Below are 18,654 nucleotides of genomic sequence, written 5' to 3' on the forward strand. Positions count from 1 at the left end.
ATCCCTGAAGGCCTCTCTGAGATGACATTCACAACTCATGTGCCTTCCCTATTAGTAGCGAGGCAGACAGAGCTGCTGTGATTGGCTAATTCAAGTGTCCTGTGAGGCCATGGCGCAGCCCTGCCTCTCTGAAGAACATGGTCACCAGACTCCAAAAAAAGGTCTAGCTCTATTAGCAAGGAAGAAGGGGTGAATGGTTATCAGGTGTTCAACAGAGTCTGCCACTATTATTGTTTCCATCCTATACATGAGGATATCAAGGCCCAAAAGGTTAAAAAAACTTATCAAGATCATACAACTTTGAGTTGAACAGTGTTTCCATACATTCTCCTTTCAGAAAAACAAACATACACATATACACACAAATGGAAAGCTTGCTTTAGTTGATGGTGATGATCTAGGTAGACTGGAGAAAGAGTCCTGGAAAAAAATACAAAATGGCTCCTGTGAGACGAAGCAAAGAATCACCTTCTAAACAAATGATTCCAGAAGAAATTACATCAGGTCCTAGTAAGTAATAAGAATGGCATTTAATTTAGACAACTAGCCCTGCATTTCTGCATTGTAAAATACATATATATATAATTAAATTGAGTCTTCCTGACTCGTCATTTAAATCAATTTGATCTAAATAAAATCCACTCTGGGCCAAGAAATGAGCAAGAGAGGCCAAGGGTTCTGTGTATGATGTCTATCAGACTTAAAGGAAAACACTGTTTTCTCTAGAGAGGTATGCATTTTGTTGATTACAGCACATGTAAGAGAAGCAAGAATACTCTCTGAAATTTCTGATTATGAGTTATTTTGAAAATAGTTTTCCACTTTCCAACTGCAGAGGCAACATGCAGTTCTATTATTGTTGCATTGTCTTCATGGTTCCTACTTTTCATTCTGATATTTCATTACAGAGACTACGTTTGTGAGGCAGCAGTAGTGAAAAAGGGAAATTGCAGTGAAGCTGCCGTCATTACAGTGTTTTGACTGCTTGCCTCTAGGTGTATTTCTGTGCATTCTCATCGTAACAGATTAAGTGTTAATGGTAGGAATACCTTCTCTGTAATGAATGATCGAATGCTTCCTACTCTTATATTTGCATTTTTAAACAGGAAAGTAAAAATTCATTTCTAAGCTTTGCCAACAGAGCTGTGTTTAAGAAGGGTGTTTATCTGATCTGCACAGAACCATATGAGAAAAATTGTGAAAAAATTTACACAGAAAAAAAAATTAACAGTCATTTTAGTCTTTCTTTGGAGAATTGAATGGATCCTTTGCCATTATTTTTTAAACTTCATGAATGATGGTTGTGTTTAGAGAACATTACTGTATATAAGCATTAAAGTAATTTCGCTAACAGTTTTATTATTTTTTTTCCATTGGGGGAAAAGAAAACTTGATATCAAACAGTCCCCAAATTTTCTTTTAATTAAACTAATAAAAAACTTAAGTTAAAAAAAAGTGAAAATTTCTAAGCAAAAAAAAAATTTGATTTTTTTATTATGTTTTAAAATAATCTGAAAATACTACAGTATAGAAAAATAACATTCTAAGGCTTAATACACAGGAGAGCATAGTAGTTAAAGAACATTGGTTTGGAATCAGAATGTCCTGGACAAGTTGCTTGAACTATCTGTGCCTCTGTTTCCTTATCTATAGATTGGGATATAATGACAATACCTACTTCACAAAATTGTCAGGGGAAAATAATATAATGTATGTAAAATGTTTATTTAACATAGTGCCTGACATGTAGTAACTAACTATTCAGAATTGTAGCTATTATTAGTATAATTATTATTGTTACCACAAGATGGAATAGAGTATCTTTAGCTCTAGCCATGGGGTTCTTAGCCAGTTTTAGCAGAAATGATTATGGCCCAGCATGAACCACAGGTGCTCAGAACTTGGAGTAAGGAATCACCTGAGGAAGGCTGCTTCCTAAGCATAGTCAGACGTCAGTGTTCTGACTTAGTTAAGTGACAGTCTCAGGCTTGCACTATTTGTTCACCAATGCATGTGCTTAGGCATAAATATTTCTGGTTTTCCTTCCCAACTCATGATAGGCTTACAGGTCTCCATCTGCTTTAGTTAGATGTAGCCATGTGTCTTGCATTGATCAGTGAAGTGAAAGCAGAAGTGATGTTTGTCACCTCTAGGAGGAAGCTTATAATGGCCAGAATGTGAGCACATTCCTTGGCAATTGACAGTGGTGAAAACACAGGAACAGTGGCTGAGCTCTTAAGCCTGGGTCTTAGAATAAAGACACACAGAGATGGTCTATCCACTGACCTGCAATGGACACATAGTGAGAGTGAAAAATGAGTTTTTCTGTCTTAAAAGATTTGAGGGTTGTTTGTTTCCACAGTATAACCTTAGCCTATCCTGACTAATAGGCTCTGGTTATCCCTTCAAACTCTAGAGAAAAAAATATTATTGGTAACAATACATAAAATATGTAGCAATTTGGAGTTAGTCATTTTTAAAAAAAAATTTTTAATTTAATTTTATTTATTTATTTTATACATCAGATTCTTATTAGTCATCAATTTTATACACGTCAGTGTATACATGTCAATCCCAATCGCCCAATTCATCACACCCCCACACCCACCCCCCCACCACTTTCCCCCCTTGGTATCCGTATGTTTGTTCTCTACATCTGTGTCTCAATTTCCGCCCTGCAAACCGGTTCATCTGTACCATTTTTCTAGGTTCCACATACATGCGTTAATATACAATATTTGTTTTTCTCTTTCTGACTTACTTCACAATGTATGACAGTCTCTAGATCCATCCACATCTCAACAAATGACTCAATTTCATTCTTTTTATGGCTGAGTAATATTCCATTGTATATATGTACCACCTCTTCTTTATCCATTCGTCTGTCGATGGGCATTTAGGTTGCTTCCATGACCTGGCTGTTGTAAATAGTGCTGCAATGAACATTGGGGTGCATGTGTCTTTTTGAATTATGGTTTTCTCTGGGTATATGCCCGGTAGTGGGATTGCTGGATCATATGGTAATTCTATTTTTAGTTTTTTAAGGAACCTCCATATTGTTCTCCATAGTGGCTGTATCAATTTACATTCCCACCAACAGGGCAAGAGGGTTCCCTTTTCTCCACACTCTCTCCAGCATTTGTTGTTTGTAGATTTTCTGATGATGCCCATTCTAACTGGTGTGAGGTGATACCTCATAGTAGTTTTGATTTGCATTTCTCTAATAATTAGTGATGCTGAGCAGCTTTTCATGTGCTTCTTGGCCATCTGTATGTCTTCTTTGGAGAAATGTCTATTTAGGTCTTCTGCCCATTTTTGGATTCGGTTGTTTGTTTTTTTTAATATTGAGCTGCATGAGCTGTTTATATATTTTAGAGATTAATCCTTTGTCCGTTGATTTGTTTGCAAATACTTTCTCCCATTCTGAGAGTTGTCTTTTCGTCTTGCTTATGGTTTCCTTTGCTGTGTAAAAGCTTTGAAGTTTCATTAGGTCCCACTTGTTTATTTTTGTTTTTATTTCCATTACTCTAGGAGGTCTAGAGTAGGTCTCTTATCCATTTTGAGTTTATTTTTGTGTATGGTGTTAGGGAGTGTTCTAATTTCATTCTTTTACATTTAGCTGTCCAATTTTCCCAGCACCACTTATTGAAGAGACTGTCTTTTCTCCATTGTATATCCTTGCCTCCTTTGTCATAGATTAGTTGACCATAGGTGCATGGGATATCTCTGGGCTTTCTATCTTGTTCCATTGATCTATGTTTCTGTTTTTGTGCCAGTACCATATTGTCTTGATTACTGTAGCTTTGTAGTATAGTCTGAAGTCAGGGAGTCTGATTCCTCCAGCTACATTTTTTTCCCTTAAGACTGCTTTGGCTATTCGGGGTCTTTTGTGTCTCCATACAAATTTTAAGATTTTTTTGTTCTAGTTGTGTAAAAAATGCCATTGGTAATTTGATAGGGATTGCATTGAATCTGTAGATTGCTTTGGGTAGTATAGTCGTTTTCACAATATTGATTCTTCCAATCCAAAAACATGGTATATCTCTCCATCTGTTGGTATTATCTTTAATTTCTTTCATCACTGTCTTATACTTTTCTGCATAGGTCTTTTGTCTCCCTAGGTAGGTTTATTCCTAGGTATTTTATTCTTTTTGTTGCAATGGTAAATGGGAGTGTTTCCTTAATTTCTCTTTCAGATTTTTCATCATTGGTGTATAGGAATGCAAGAGATTTCTGTGCATTAATTTTGTATCCTGCAACTTTACCAAATTCATTGGTTAGCTCTAGTAGTTTTCTGGTGGCATCTTTAGGATTCTCTATGTACTGTATCATGTCATCTGCAAACAGTGACAGTTTTACTTCTTCTTTTCCAATTTGTATTCCTTTTATTTCTTTTTCTTCTCAGATTGCCATGGCTAGGACTTCCAAAACTATGTTGAATAATAGTGGTGAGAGTGGACATCCTTGTCTTGTTCCTGATCTTAGAGGAAATGCTTTCAGTTTTTCACCATTGAGAATGATGTTTGCTGTGGGTTTGTCATATATGGCCTTTATTATGTTGAGGTAGGTTTCCTCTATGCCCACTTTCTGGAGAGTTTTTATCATAAACGGGTGTTGAATTTTGTCAAAAGCTTTTTCTGCATCTATTGAGATGATCATATTGTTTTTATCCTTCAATTTGTTAATATGGTGTATCACATTGATTGATTTGCATATATTGAAGAATCCTTGCATCCCTGGGATAAATCCCACTTGATTGTGGTGTATGATCCTTTTAATGTGTTGTTGGATTCTGTTTGCTAATATTTTGTTGAGGATTTTTGCATCTATATTCATCAGTGATATTGGTCTGTAATTTTCTTTTTTTGTAGTATCTTTGGTTTTGATATCAGGGTGATGGTGGCCTCATAGAATGTGTTTGGGAGTGTTCCTTCCTCCACAATTTTTTGGAAGAGTTTGAGAAGGATGGGTGTTAGCTCTTCTCTAAATGTTTGATAGAATTCACCTGTGAAGCCATCTGGTCCTGGACTTTTGTTTGTTGGAAGATTTTTAATCACAGTTTCAATTTCATTACTTGTGATTGGTCTGTTCCTATTTTCTATTTCTTCCTGGTTCAGTCTTGGAAGGTTATACCTTTCTAAGAATTTGTCCATTTCTCCCAGGTTGTCCATTTTATTGGCATACAGTTGCTTGTAGTAGTCTCTTAAGATGCTTTGTATTTCTGCAGTGTCTGTTGTAACTTCTCCTTTTTCATTTCTGATTTTATTGATTTGAGTCCTCTCCCTCTTTTTTTTGATGAGTCTGGCTAATCGTTTTTCAATTTTGTTTATCTTCTCAAAGAACCAGCTTTTAGTTTTATTGATCTTTGCTATTGTTTTCTTTGTTTCTGTTTCATTTATTTCTTCTTTGATCTTTATGATTTCTTTCCTTCTGCTAACTTTGTGTTTTGTTTGTTCTTCTTTCTGTAGTTCCTTTAGGTGTAAGGTTAGATTGTTTATTTGAGATTTTTCTTGTTTCTTGAGGTAGGCTTGTATACCAGTTTCCTCTTAGAACTGCTTTTGCTGCATCCCATAGGTTTTGGATCATCCTGTTTTCATTGTCATTTGTCTCTAGGTATTTTTTGATTTCCTCTTTGATTTCTTCAGTGATCTCTTGGTTGTTTAGTAACATATTGTTTAGCCTCCATGTGTTTGTGTTTTTTATGTTTTTTTTCCCTGTAATTGATTTCTAATCTCATAGCATTGTGCTCAGAAAAGATGCTTGATATGATTTCAATTTTCTTAAATTTACTAAGGCTTGATTTGTGACCCAAGATGTGATCTATCCTGGAGAATGTTCCGTGCGCACTTGAGAAGAAAGTGTAATCTGCTGTTTTTGGATGGAATGTCCTATATGAATTAAATCTATCTGGTCTATAGTGTCATTTAAAGCTTCTGTTTCTTTATTTATTTTCATTTTGGATGATCTGTCCGTTGGTGTAAGTGAGGTGTTAAAGTCCCCCACTATTATTGTGTTACTGTCAATTTCCTCTTTTATATCTGTTAGCAGTTTCCTTATGTATTGAGGTGCTCCTATGTTGGGTGCATATATATTTATAATTGTTATATCTTCTTCTTGGATTGATCTCTTGATCATTATGTAGTGTCCTTCCTTGTCTCTTGTCACATTCTTTATTTTAAAGTCTATTTTATCTGATATGAGTATAGCTACTCCAACTTTCTTTCGATTTCCATTTGCATGGAATATCTTTTTCCATCCCCTCACTTTCAGTCTGTATGTGTCCCTAGGTCTGAAGTGGGTCTCTTGTAGACAGCATATACATGGGTCTTGTTTTTGTATCCATTCAGGAAGCCTTTGTCTTTTGGTTGGAGCATTTAATCCATTCACGTTTAAGGTAATTATCGATATGTATGTTCCTATGACCATTTTCTTAATTGTTTTGGGTTTGTTTTTGTAGCTCCTTTTCTTCTCTTGTGTTTCCCACTTAGAGAAGTTCCTTTAGCATTTGTTGTAGAGCTGGTTTGGTGGTGCTGAATTCTCTTAGCTTTTGCTTGTCTGGAAAGCTTTTGATTTCTCCATCGAATCTGAATGAGATCCTTGCCAGGTAGAGTAATCTTGGTTGTACATTCTTCGCTTTCATCACTTTAAGTACATCATGCCACTCCCTTCTGGCTTGCAGAGTTTCTGCTGAGAAATCAGCTGTTAACCTTATGGGAGTTCCCTTGTATATTATTTGTCGTTTTTCCCTTGCTGCTTTCAATAATTTTTCTTTGTCTTTAATTTTTGCCAGTTTGTTACTATGTGTCTCAATGTGTTTCTCCTTGGGTTTTTCCTGTATGGGACTCTCTGCGCTTCCTGGACTTGGGTGGCTACTTCCCATGTTAGGGAAGTTTTCGATTATAATCTCTTCAAATATTTTCTCTGGTCCTTCCTCTCCCCCTTCTCCTTCTGGGACCCCTATAATGCGAATGTTGTTGCGTTTAATGTTGTCCCAGAGGTCTATTAGGCTGTCTTCATTTCTTTTCATTCTTTTTTCTTTGTTCTGTTCCACAGCAGTGAATTCCACCATTCTGTCTTCCAGGTTACTTATCCGTTCTTCTGCCTCAGTTATTCTGCTATTGATTCCTTCTAGTGTAGTTTTCATTTCAGTTATTGTATTGTTCATCTCTGTTTGTTTGTTCTTTAATTCTTCTAGGTCTTTGTTTAACATTTCTTGCATCTTCTCAATCTTTGCCTCCATTCTTTTTCCGAGGTCCTGGATCATCTTCACTATCATTATTCTGAATTCTTTTTCTGGAAGGTTGCCTATCTCCACTTCATTTAGTTGTTTTTCTGGGATTTTATCTTGTTCCTTCATCTGGTACATAGCCCTCTGACTTTTCATCTTGTCTGTCTTTCTGTGAATGTGGTTTTTGTTCCACAGGCTGCAGGATTGTAGTTCTTCTTGCTTCTGCTGTCTGCCCTCAGCCCTGCTAGTGTTGGAGGGTCTCCTGCAGAGGCGGGGGGTGGCTGTGTCTCACCGTGAGGACAGGGACACTGGCAGCAGAAGTTCTGGGAAGTACTCCTTGGCATGAGCCCTCCCAGAGTCCTGGAGATAGTCATTTTTAATGAATTTTGTATGCGTGTGTGTCTGCTTATCATATGTTGTACCATAAGTAAACATCAGGGTACTAAGCATTTTAATTTATATAGATTTATATAAAATTTTTCATTTAAATTTCTTTTAAAATCGGGTTTATTTCCGTTTCATACAAAGGAAAATCAATATACCAAAATTACCAACATCTATTTTTTTTGGAGAGAGCTACCCATGATGCCCAAGTCAGGACTCTCAGTTCTAGGCCTGATGTGATCATTGGATCATGTTCCCTCTCACTAAAAGCTCATCCAGAATGGTGCCTTGTGACACAAAGGATCTTCTGAGAGAAGATGAGGGACTAAGCCATGCCCATGACCTTTGTCTCCAGTATGAAAATAGTCTTCCCTAAGTCCTATTACAATGTTCAGTTATAAACAGTGGTGCTTAGTACATAGAGGGTCTTAAATAATACGTATTGATAAATAGATGGAAGTAGTCCACAGTTCTTCCCAATGTCTGGACTCTTTCATGTTTGTTTTTTAAAAATAAATCTCTTTATTTTAGATCTTAGTTTAAAAACATCTCGGCATTAAGACTTACATTTACCCTAGAATCAAGTTATATTGTTACAATCAGGCAGTGTTAAGGAAAAGAAAATGCATTTCTAATTAAAAAAAAGGACTTACATTTATTCTTTTAAAACAGTTTACATGTGATCACCCATGTATGCACCGATGTAGGCTATTTTATTTGATAAGTTTTACTGCTGATTTTATTTCACCTGATAATTTCATTTGGGTCCCTAAAACTACCTTATGAACTACCTCAATTATTTAAATTAGAAACAGATTAATTTTCTCCAGTGTACAAACTCAAATTAATTTCATTATTAACCCGAGTTTTAAATTGATTAATCTTGGAGTGTTTAAGGAACCAAGTGGGGTTTTTTCATCCTTAAGGAGATGGGCATATTGATTTGATGACTCTCTCGCCGTCACACCAGTTGTGCTATGAAGAGCAAGACATTTGCAAGAAAACTTTGGATAGATTTTATAAACCAGCCAGAAACCTGTGTGTCTGGGGCTTCTGGGGGAACAATCTGTGAGTCATTTTAAAAACAAACACACTCATAATCACAGTGCATGGTGTTACCATGGTAATTAGGCCTGTGGAGTTGGGTTGCTTATGTTCTTGTAAAGGGAAGAGGGGGAGAGAAACTGAGAATTCAGAGCGTTGACTATCGGCTTCAATTTGACTATCACAAGAGAGAGTGTAGGGTTTCTTGAGAATGCACTGGCACAGTTGTCCTGAGAGGGAAGTGAAGAAACTCTGGCATCCTCCCTTTGTTACTGAATATAAGTTAGTCGTTTTAGTGTTGGGTGTTGTGATTCACAGGGGAGAAAAGGGCCATTTGGCATTCTCTCAGGAAGAAGGGGGGAAAATTGGTCCTTTATCTGCTGTATAATTACATATAAGTCTCTCAGATCTACCCGGTAAGTGTCTGGTGTGCAGGTGCACAGGGCTTTAGTGAGCCTCTAAAAGGTGCCAAAATGACACTGGCATAATATTATTACAGATTTAAACGCTCCTCAGTGCATTATTCTAATACAGTTAGAGACGGGTTTTAGTGAGGCCATTGTTTCAGATCTGATCCCCAAGTAGACCAGGTCTCTTTTCTCTATTTTATGGAGTAGATATGACTCCTTTATCTTGGACAGTCATCTTATAATATAGGCCCCTGGGTCACAGAGGAGACCAAGGAGGTTATGTGAGCTCTGCCAAATCTTTCATCACTCCAGGGGAAAGTAAAATCAACATGCGTGCTTTTTTTTTTCCCCCATTTATTTTTATTTTTTTAATTTATTTTATTTATTTTATTATTTTTTAAAATTAATTAATTTATTTTTGGGTGTGTTGGGTCTTCGTTTCTGTGAGAGGGCTTTCTCTAGTTGTGGCGAGCGGGGGCCACTCTTCATTGCGGTGCACAGGCCTCTCACTATCACGGCCTCTCCTGTTGCGGAGCACAGGCTCCAGACGCGCAGGTTCAGCAGCTGTGGCTCATGGGCTTAGTTGCTCCGCGGCATGTGGGATCCTCCCAGACCAGGGCTCGAACCCGTGTCCCCTGCATTGGCAGGCAGAGTCCCAACCACTGTGCCACCAGGGAAGCCCTCCCCCATTTATTTATTTATTTATTGGCTGCGTTAGGTCTTTGTTGCTGCGCACGGGCTTTCTCTAGTTGCGGTGAACCGGGGCTACTCCTCATTGCTGTGCGCAGGCCTCTCACTGCGGTGGCTTCTCTTGTGGTGGAGCACGGGCTTCAGTAGTTGTGGTGCGTGGGCTCAGCAGTTGTGGCTCGTGGGCTCTAGAGCACAGGCTCAGTAGCGTACGGGCTACTGTGGCATAGTGGTGTAGTGGCATACGGGCTTAGTTGCTCCACAGCATGTGGGATCTTCCTGGACCAGGGCTCAAACCTGTGTCCCCTGCATTGGCAGGCAGATTCTTAACCACTGCGCCACCAGGGAAATCCCAACATACATGCTTTTTTGATGGACAGTCAACAAAGTGGGATTACTGAGGAGTGATTCATTATGATTCTGTACGGAGAACAAACAACACCCTTAAATTAAAGGTATGAGTTAGTTCACCTACAAAACTGGTTTTTAAGAATGATTTAAGATTTACTTTAAGAAGCCTAGGTATCCTCTTAAATGGATAAGTATAATACATTGACTAGAGGTTTTTTTAGAGTATTCCTCATGCAGATTTTATTTCTACAACTTTTCCTTATTAAAACTATTTTTCAAAAGCCTTGAAATAAAGTGCCGTGGATTTTGATTAAAGGGTCATGCAAATGCAGGGAGTTTGTGTGTGATTTTGCCCTGGCATATGGTGTAAAAACTATTCCTCAAAACTGTGGGTTTCATTTTTCCTCTCATATGTGGGAAGAAGTCACATGTTACCCAAACTTCATTCTATGCTGTCTTAATTTTTTAAAGATTAGTAAACAATGCTTAACTTAAACTTTTTTTCTGATGGTGAAAGTAATTCATGGTGATCATTGAAAATTTGGAAAATACTTAAAGTGTAAAAAAAAAATTAAGACTGACCCCTTCCATTAATTAGGTTTTTGGTTGAACCACATATAACAGAGACCTGATTTCACAGTGGCTTACAGAAGTTAGAAGTTATTTCTCTCTCACATAACAATCCAGAGGTGTGTGGTCCAGGGCTGGTAAGGTAACTCTCCTCCACAAGATCATCCAGGTATCCAGCCTCCTCCTATCATACTGTTACATCATTCCAAGCATATTTTCTTTGCTTTATGGTCTAAAGTGGCTTCCTACCATAAGGACCTCACTATAACCAGTAGGAAGGGAGGAAGTTGGAAAGGGGAGGGCATGACCCAGAAGTTGCACCCATCACTGCTGCAGCAATCCCCTTGAACTTTGTCACATGGCCACACACCTAGCAACAAGGGAGGCTGAGAAAAGCAGTTATTCTTGACATGTATGTGCCTAGCTTAGATTCTATCACAAGCATGGAAGAAGAGGAAAGCAGATACTGGGGCATATCTAGCAATTTCTGGTACTTCCATTTTCTATACAAAAGAGATAATACACTGTTAACATTTTGACATACCGTCTTCCAATCTTTTTTCTAGAAAAATATGTAGCAGAAAGATATGTATAATATTTACTAGAAAATATTGTATGTGATATATTAGAATATTAAATATGAAAAATATGAAAATGTATTAGAAAAATGCATATATATAATATATAGATATTAGAAAATTAGCTGAGGTCATACTCTATATATAATTTTGTATTCTCTTTTCGCATAACTTTATTCCGTGTGTATTTTTCCTCATCATTTAAATTTTTTGTATTTATTGTTTCCAAGTTCCATCGTGTGGAATTTTTCTGTTTTACTTAATAGGTTATGTTATTAATATTTAGGCTATTTCTAACGCCTTGGTAATACTTCTTTGTCTATACTTTGCATTTTTTGGATCAAGTCAAGGAGTGACATCACCAAGACAATGGGTGAGAACATATTTGGGATCTTGATAAATATTGCCCAACTGCTTTCCAGAGAGATTGTGTTGATTTATTCTCTCCCAAGAATGTATGAGAGTGCTGGACTCAGAGCTCCCTTCAAGGCTTATTTTGCAAGTCCCACTAATCATTGTTATCCCTAGGGTTTATTCTCTGAAAATAGGTTGTTTTCTGCCCTTGGCTTGTTTTTGTTTCCTTTGCTGTCATTAATCATGAGATAATGGTTTTCTAATAATGTTGGCTCATTTAAAAACATATGGTCCCTTATAGTCATCTGGGAATATAATCAGTTGGGCTGAGATTTTAGCACACGTGCCAGTCTTAAGCAATGGGAGATCTCTAGAGACGCTGATGTTCATTTGGTCTCAGGGCCCAACGTGAATTTGATTTCCACTCTCAGTCATAATACTCTAGATGCTAAGTAACTCTTAGTTCTGAGACACAGCGAAATATGAATGGTAAAGCATTCCCTGAGGCTTAGGCAGTTCCCTTTGAGCTGGCTGCCGGATATCTTTTCAGAAGTAAAGACAGGAACTTTCTTAGATATGAACCACACTCTGCACTAGGCAGAATTAGGCCAACTCTGTTCAGCATACTCAAAGGTCATTAGTGGCTAAGGGTATAGGTGTTTCTACTTCTAAACAGCCTTCAGCTTTGGATGCTAACGATGTTTTTTAACCATTAACTTGTCCAATCTACCCTCTTAAAGGGTTAGATATACACGAATGGAGCCCCACCTCTGTCCCTAACACCTGGAGAAAGAGTGTATCTGGCACTTTGGTCCTGCTGGGAGCTAATCAAGTTAGGTCAGGAGGAAAGCTTGTTCTTACTCATCTCACCGGTACACAGCCTCTGTCACCAAGAACTGTGCTTGCCCTCGGTTCCCAAGCCGACTTGATATTTTCATGTTTTCTTGCAGGTTAGGGAAGGTCACAAAGAAAGGGACTCCTATTTTCACAAATATGTTTCTTCAAAGAAAAAGAGTTAACAAAATGTTTGTTTTTTGGCTCAGAAAGGTAAACCTGTGAGCCCCTCTGCCCTTTGAGCTATTCAGCCATCACCACCAAACCCTATTTACAGAAACATTTATTTGCTTGTTCAGCTTTTATGTATCATGTTATTTCTCCTTTTTCTTTTTTAAAAAAAAACCAATACATTCTCCTCTCTGCTTTCTCAACAGCCAGATCTGCCAGTGAGCCTCAGGCTTTGGGAACTGAAGAGGTAAGAATTCTGAAATATTTTCTTCTAGGATCTTAAATCTAATCAGAACTTTAAGAGTTAAAGAAAAATCTTAAGCCTAGAGATGAAAGCATTTAACATGTGATGTTGATCAAAAAGAAACATTCAGGGCTTCCCCTGTGGCGCAGTGGTTGAGAGCCCGCCTGCCAATTCAGGGAATGTGGGATCGAGCCCTGGTCCAGGAAGATCCCACGTGCTGCGGAGCAGCTGGGCCCGTGCGCCACAGCTGCTGAGCCTGTGCTCTGGAGCCCCTGAGCCGCAACTACCGAGCCCGCGTGCTACAATTACTGAAGCCCTCGTGCCTAGAGCCCGTGCTCCACAACAAGAGAAGCCACCTCAATGAGAGGCTCGCCCACTGCAGCGAGGGGTGGCCCCCGCTCGCTGTAACTAGAGAGGGCCCACGAGCAGCAACGAAGACCCAATGCAGTCAAAAATAAATAAAATAAATTTATTAAAAAAAAAAAAAAAAAAAGAAACATTCATAGTCTTTAGCAATATTGACATGACTTTAGGATTTAAAGGAAAAAAAATGGCTCTCCTTAATGATAGTTAAAAATCAGATTTCTCACTCAGATTTCACCCATTTTCTTCTAAAAACCTGAGTTTGGAAGTCTTTGAGGTCACTGCCTTAACAAAATGTGTCTCTATGGCACCGAACATGATTAATTGGTGGCAGCCATTGAGGACAGTGAAAGACAGATGTCAGAGTAGATTAGACCGGAGAAGTGTAAACCCTGTTCTTAACAGATTGGTTGTAGGCATTATAAGGGCTTTTTCAGCAGCAACAACAGTCACAATAAAAGGTCAATTTAATACTAGTGGGGTTTCTTCTTGAAGAAACAGACTTGGCTTTTGAAACTGAGTAAAGCCATTTGAATCTAGCTGTAGCCTTGAAAGGTCACCACATTGCTGAGACAGGTGATAATGTGTTTTCTCTCCCCAACCAAGATGCAGTTTCCTTTAGTCCTGACGTGGACTTCCCCCCATTTTATTTTACTTTATTTTATTTATTTATTTATTTATTTTTTGGCTGCGTTGGGTCTTCGTTGCTACGCATGAGTTTTCTCTAGTTGCAGCGAGCGGGGGCTACTCTTCGTTGTGGTGCGCGGGCTTCTCATTGTGGTGGCTTCTCTTGTTGTGGAGCATGGGCTCTAGGCACGTGGGCTTCAGTAGTTGTGGCACGAGGGCTCAGTAGTTGTGGTTCCCGGGTTCTAGAGCTCAGGCTCAGTGATTGTGGCGCATGGGCTTAGTTGCTCCACGGTGTGTGGGATCTTCCCAGACCAGGGCTCGAACCCATGTCCCCTGCATTGGCAGGTGGATTCTTAACCACTGCACCGCCAGGGAAGTCCTTCCCCCCATTTAAAAATTAACTTCATTCTGATAAATTTCAAGCATATAGCAAATAGAGAGGATAATATAATGAACTTCCATATCCCTATCACTCAATTTTAACAATTATAACTCATGACCAGTATTGTTTCATTTATACCTCCACCCCTTCTCTTCTTTTCCCATTGGAGCGTTGGATTATATGATGATGGCTTGAATTTGGCTGTTGGATTTTTAATTGTTTATACAACTATTTAGTGGCTACAGCAAAATGCAAATAAAAAATAAAACCTGCTTTTAACCTAACTTACTTTGCAGAAGCTAGCCATTTAACCATGTACTCATTCAGCCAATATTTAGTATTTACTAGTATCAAAACCTTCTTAGGAGAAAAAGTAGAGAACAACTAATGGAAGGGAGACCAGTAGACGTCTTGGATTTGCAAATGATGGGCTGGATATGGGAGAACTGATGAAATTGCTGATTGAAGATGAAGGAGAGGAGGATATTTAGAAAAACTCCCCAATTTCTCTTTTGGGAAATTCAGTGGGTGACGATAACTGGGCTACAGATACAGGAAGAGAGGAACAGATTCAAATCTGTGGAGTGACCACATCCAGATGGATATGCCCAATAGACTGCGCATGGATGGTACAGAGCAGTGATTCTCAGTCCTGGGTGCACATCAGAATCTCCAGGGAAGTGTTTGAAAACACTCATATGTAAACCCTACCCAGACCACTTGAGTCAGAATCCCTTGGGGAGGGGTCTGAACATCTGTAGTTTATAAGAGCTCCCCAGGTGATTACAATGTGTAGTCACGATTGAGAATCTCTGGTCTAGAGCTTAGTAGAAGGAAGGCCTGTGGGGGTGTGTGCTTTTAATGCCATGTATAGCTTTTGCGACCCCATCGTGAGGTTCTTTTGGAGTTAAGTACTTAATATCTTTCAGGTGAGGGCTAAGCCATCCCTACGCTCTACCAAATATTATTAATAATGAAGGCTTTTAAAATAAGTTTTTCATGTTCTCTGTCTGATGTTGGTGTTGATTTCTTTCATACTAATCACTGTACTTAAATGTTTCAAATCAATCCAAGCAGAGTTTCTCAGTGTGGGTTGCTGACACGTTGAATGGGGCAATTCTTCCTTGTATTCTTTGGTATCCCTGTCCTTGGCTCACAAAAGGCCAGTGGCATCTTCCAGCCATCATGGTATTCAGAGTGCCCTAAGGAGACATTGAGAACTACTGTGTCGTTACACACCTTTAAAGAGGTTATTTGTCATTTTACTCTTACGTACAAGCATTTTTGCTTCATGCAAAATTACTGGTTTCAGTTATGCAAAGTAGTTCCTTATGTAAGTGGTCTCTGTGCTAAAAAACTAAAGAAAGAAACTAAACAAAATAGACATGTAAAAGGAAATATTGTTTTGCACTGTTGGAGGGATTTTGAGCATATTTGTTCTAGTACCAAATCTATTTATGTCTGTACAGAGAAGCAAATTAAACACTAGGCAAGAAATGGTCAAATATTGAGATTTAAAGCAAAATACTGCTAAGGCATTATGCAAATTGAACAGCAGTGATGAAGGATGTATTCGTTTCTTGTTTGCTGCTGTAACAAATTGTAACAAACTTGGTGGATTAAAACAAATCCACCAAATACAGATATGTTATCTTACAGTTCTGCAAGTTAGGTTCTGTAGAGATCTCACTGGTCTAAAGGCAAAGTATTGACAGAGCTGTGTTCCTTTCTGGAGGCTCTAGGGAAGAATTCTCGAGTCCCCTTTCCTCCATTTTCAAAGCCGACAGCCTTGCATCTCCGTATGTCTTTCCACCATATTCGTTCCTCTGAACTGAGCCAGGAAATGTTCTTTGACTTTAAGGAGCCATGTGATAAGATTTGGCACACCTAGATAATACAAGATACTCTCCCCATCCCAAGGTCCTTAATTTAATCATATCTTCAAAGTCCCTTTTTCCACATAAGTTTATATATTCACAGGTTCCAGGGATTAGGGCATGGACCTATTTGGGGGCTATTATTCTGCCTACTACAAAGTAAAAGAGATTAATTGTTCAGAAAGGTAGAAATGCCTCAGGTAGCAGAGATAGGATTATCTTACATTTCATTATATAGGGTTGAGAAGGTTTAGGGTTCCCAAGTTGATGAAGCAAGTTCTTGTCTTGACTCTGCAAAACCTGTTTGTAAATACAGGCACTGAAGGCTTTTAGTTTTCTTGGAGTGTTTGGCATTGGATCAAGTGGACAGGTTGAAGTCCAATGTCTCCTTCCTTGGCCAGACTTTCTGGTACTGTGGGTGTGGCCTCTAGAGAGCGTGCTGCTTTTGGCATTTCTCCAACTCCGGAGAGTTTGCTTACAGTGTGCAGGTTCCAAGGTCTTTGAATGGCACCAAAGAAATGTGAGATTTTTATTTTATGCTGTTATGTCTGCCTGTCACATTATGCTTTATTTATTAGGCTCTAACATGTGGAAGTTGGAGGGAAAAATAACATAATATTTTAGAACCTTACTGTAGTGGTATTTATTATAGCTAATTTCTAAGTATGGTTTAATTTCCACTATACATTAGGTAAGTCATCCCCACAAAGTAAGAAACCATTGCTCGCCTAGTGAATGAAATGGATCACTGGGTTATTTTTTAAAAACCATCTCCAGGGTAGAATATAGCCAGAATTTTTTTAAAATTTATTTATATTTTATTTATTTATTTTTGGCTGCGTTGGGTCTTCATTGCTGTGTGCGGGCTAGTTGCGGCGAGCAGGGGCTACTCTTCATTGCGGTGCGCAGGCTTCTCATTGCGGTGGCTTCTCTTGTGGTGGAGCACAGGCTTTAGGCACACGGGCTTCAGTAGTTGTGGCACATGGGCTCAGTAGTTGTGGCTCGTGGGCTCTGGAGGGCAGGCTCAGTAGTTGTGGCTCACGGGCTTAGTTGCTCCGCGGCATGTGGGATCTTCCCAGACCAGGGCTCGAACCCGTGTCCCCTGCACTGGCAGGCAGGTTCTCAACCACTGCACCACCAGGGAGGTCCCTAGCCAGAAATTTTTGATGGAGATTTTAAATGTTGCAGCTATTTTTGTAGCGAGTCCCCTTTTTATCCACTTCAAGACAGGTCAGCAATACAGATCTGAAGGCCAAACTTAGGGCTAGCTCTAGAGTAACAAAGCATCCTGATTTGTCTAAGACTGGGGGGTTACCTGGGACTTGGGAGCTTCACTGCTACAACTCCTGGAGTTCTGGGTAATTTGGGACAGTTGGGGGCCTAGATGTCTAAAAACAACTCTAGCGGAAAGTGACTGTCATGTCGTTGAATTGTGAAAATAGAAAATCTGATTGAATGAAATAATGACAGTAACCTCCAGGGTTTGGGCTGAGGATAAGGGTGAATCTAACTCTGGAAAAATCTGTATCTACATATACATGTTTGCCCGAAACCAAATCAGAAGAACCAGCAACATTTATAAAGTGTTATTAGATTTCATGGCCCACTCTTTTAATTCCGCAGTATCACTGGCATCTCTGATGATCACAGCTTTAATAGCTTTCTTAGTGAGGTGACCACAGAACCTCATTGAATCTTTTTCGGCATGTCAGCATGTATGGAAATTACAAGTTTGCCAAAGCAGCATGGTGCTCTCTTAGTTCGAATCCTGCCTTTTGTATAACAAAATTGAACTTTCCCCCCCCTAAGAGACAGCACAGAATGTTCAAGAATAGATAAGTATTAGGAAGACTATCTTGATGCCCAAGGGGAGGGGATTGGAGAGGATCATGTCTTGGAGCCTTATCCAGCTCTAAGAGGTTGGTGCTCTCTGACTCCCAGTGGTAGAGCATGAGCTACTTACCCTGATGTAAGTAAGTGGCTGCATCTGGGTGAAGATTCGTACTCAGCGCTTCCTCCATGCTTCCATAACGCTCTGCCCTGCCCTCACCCACAGCAAACCAGACTAGGAAAACAGGAATACAGAAGGAGCCTCATTTCTTACATTTCTGTGACCTTCATTTGGAGATTTTTATTCTCTAAGCCACTGGGACAAAGAGATTGTAAGTGTACTTGAAAGGGCAGTACATTAGCTTCTCTAGAATAGGCTTTGACTTTTAGGAGCTGGCAATATATATATATATATATTTTTAATGCTTCGTTACTATCTTCTAAACTGTTCTAGTTGGTAGGTACAAGGAATTCTCTTTCAATTCTTTTTTTTCTTTTCTTCCAAAAAAAAGATTGAGTACTATCAGTCTTGGAGGTAAGATCTGGGTTTCTGATGAGGATAGGGCTTGGATAGATTGTGAGTTATTCTGATATCCTTGTCAATCCCTTTTTGGGGTTCCTTCCTTCTAGGACTCTCAATCCTGGTTTCATTTTGTTAAGACTAGCCTCCTTTCAGCTTTGAACCTCAGCTGTTTTTTTTTTTTGTGAATCAAACAAGCT

At 39.0% G+C, this 18,654-nt stretch overlaps 1 protein-coding gene across 1 annotated transcript in view; it reads left to right on the top strand.

Annotated features, from left to right (window-relative positions):
• GNG2 (G protein subunit gamma 2) overlaps positions 1-18,654 on the top strand; it is a 134,701-nt gene that overhangs the window by 13,180 nt on the left and 102,867 nt on the right. Inside the window, exon 2 of the mRNA XM_059915702.1 lies at positions 12,818-12,858. The gene's annotated coding sequence lies outside the window, so the exon portion shown is untranslated. The remainder of the gene's footprint in view (positions 1-12,817; positions 12,859-18,654) is intronic.

This window comes from Balaenoptera ricei, chromosome 2 (assembly GCF_028023285.1).
Source record: "Balaenoptera ricei isolate mBalRic1 chromosome 2, mBalRic1.hap2, whole genome shotgun sequence".
In the NCBI taxonomy this organism is placed as follows: domain Eukaryota; kingdom Metazoa; phylum Chordata; class Mammalia; order Artiodactyla; family Balaenopteridae; genus Balaenoptera; species Balaenoptera ricei.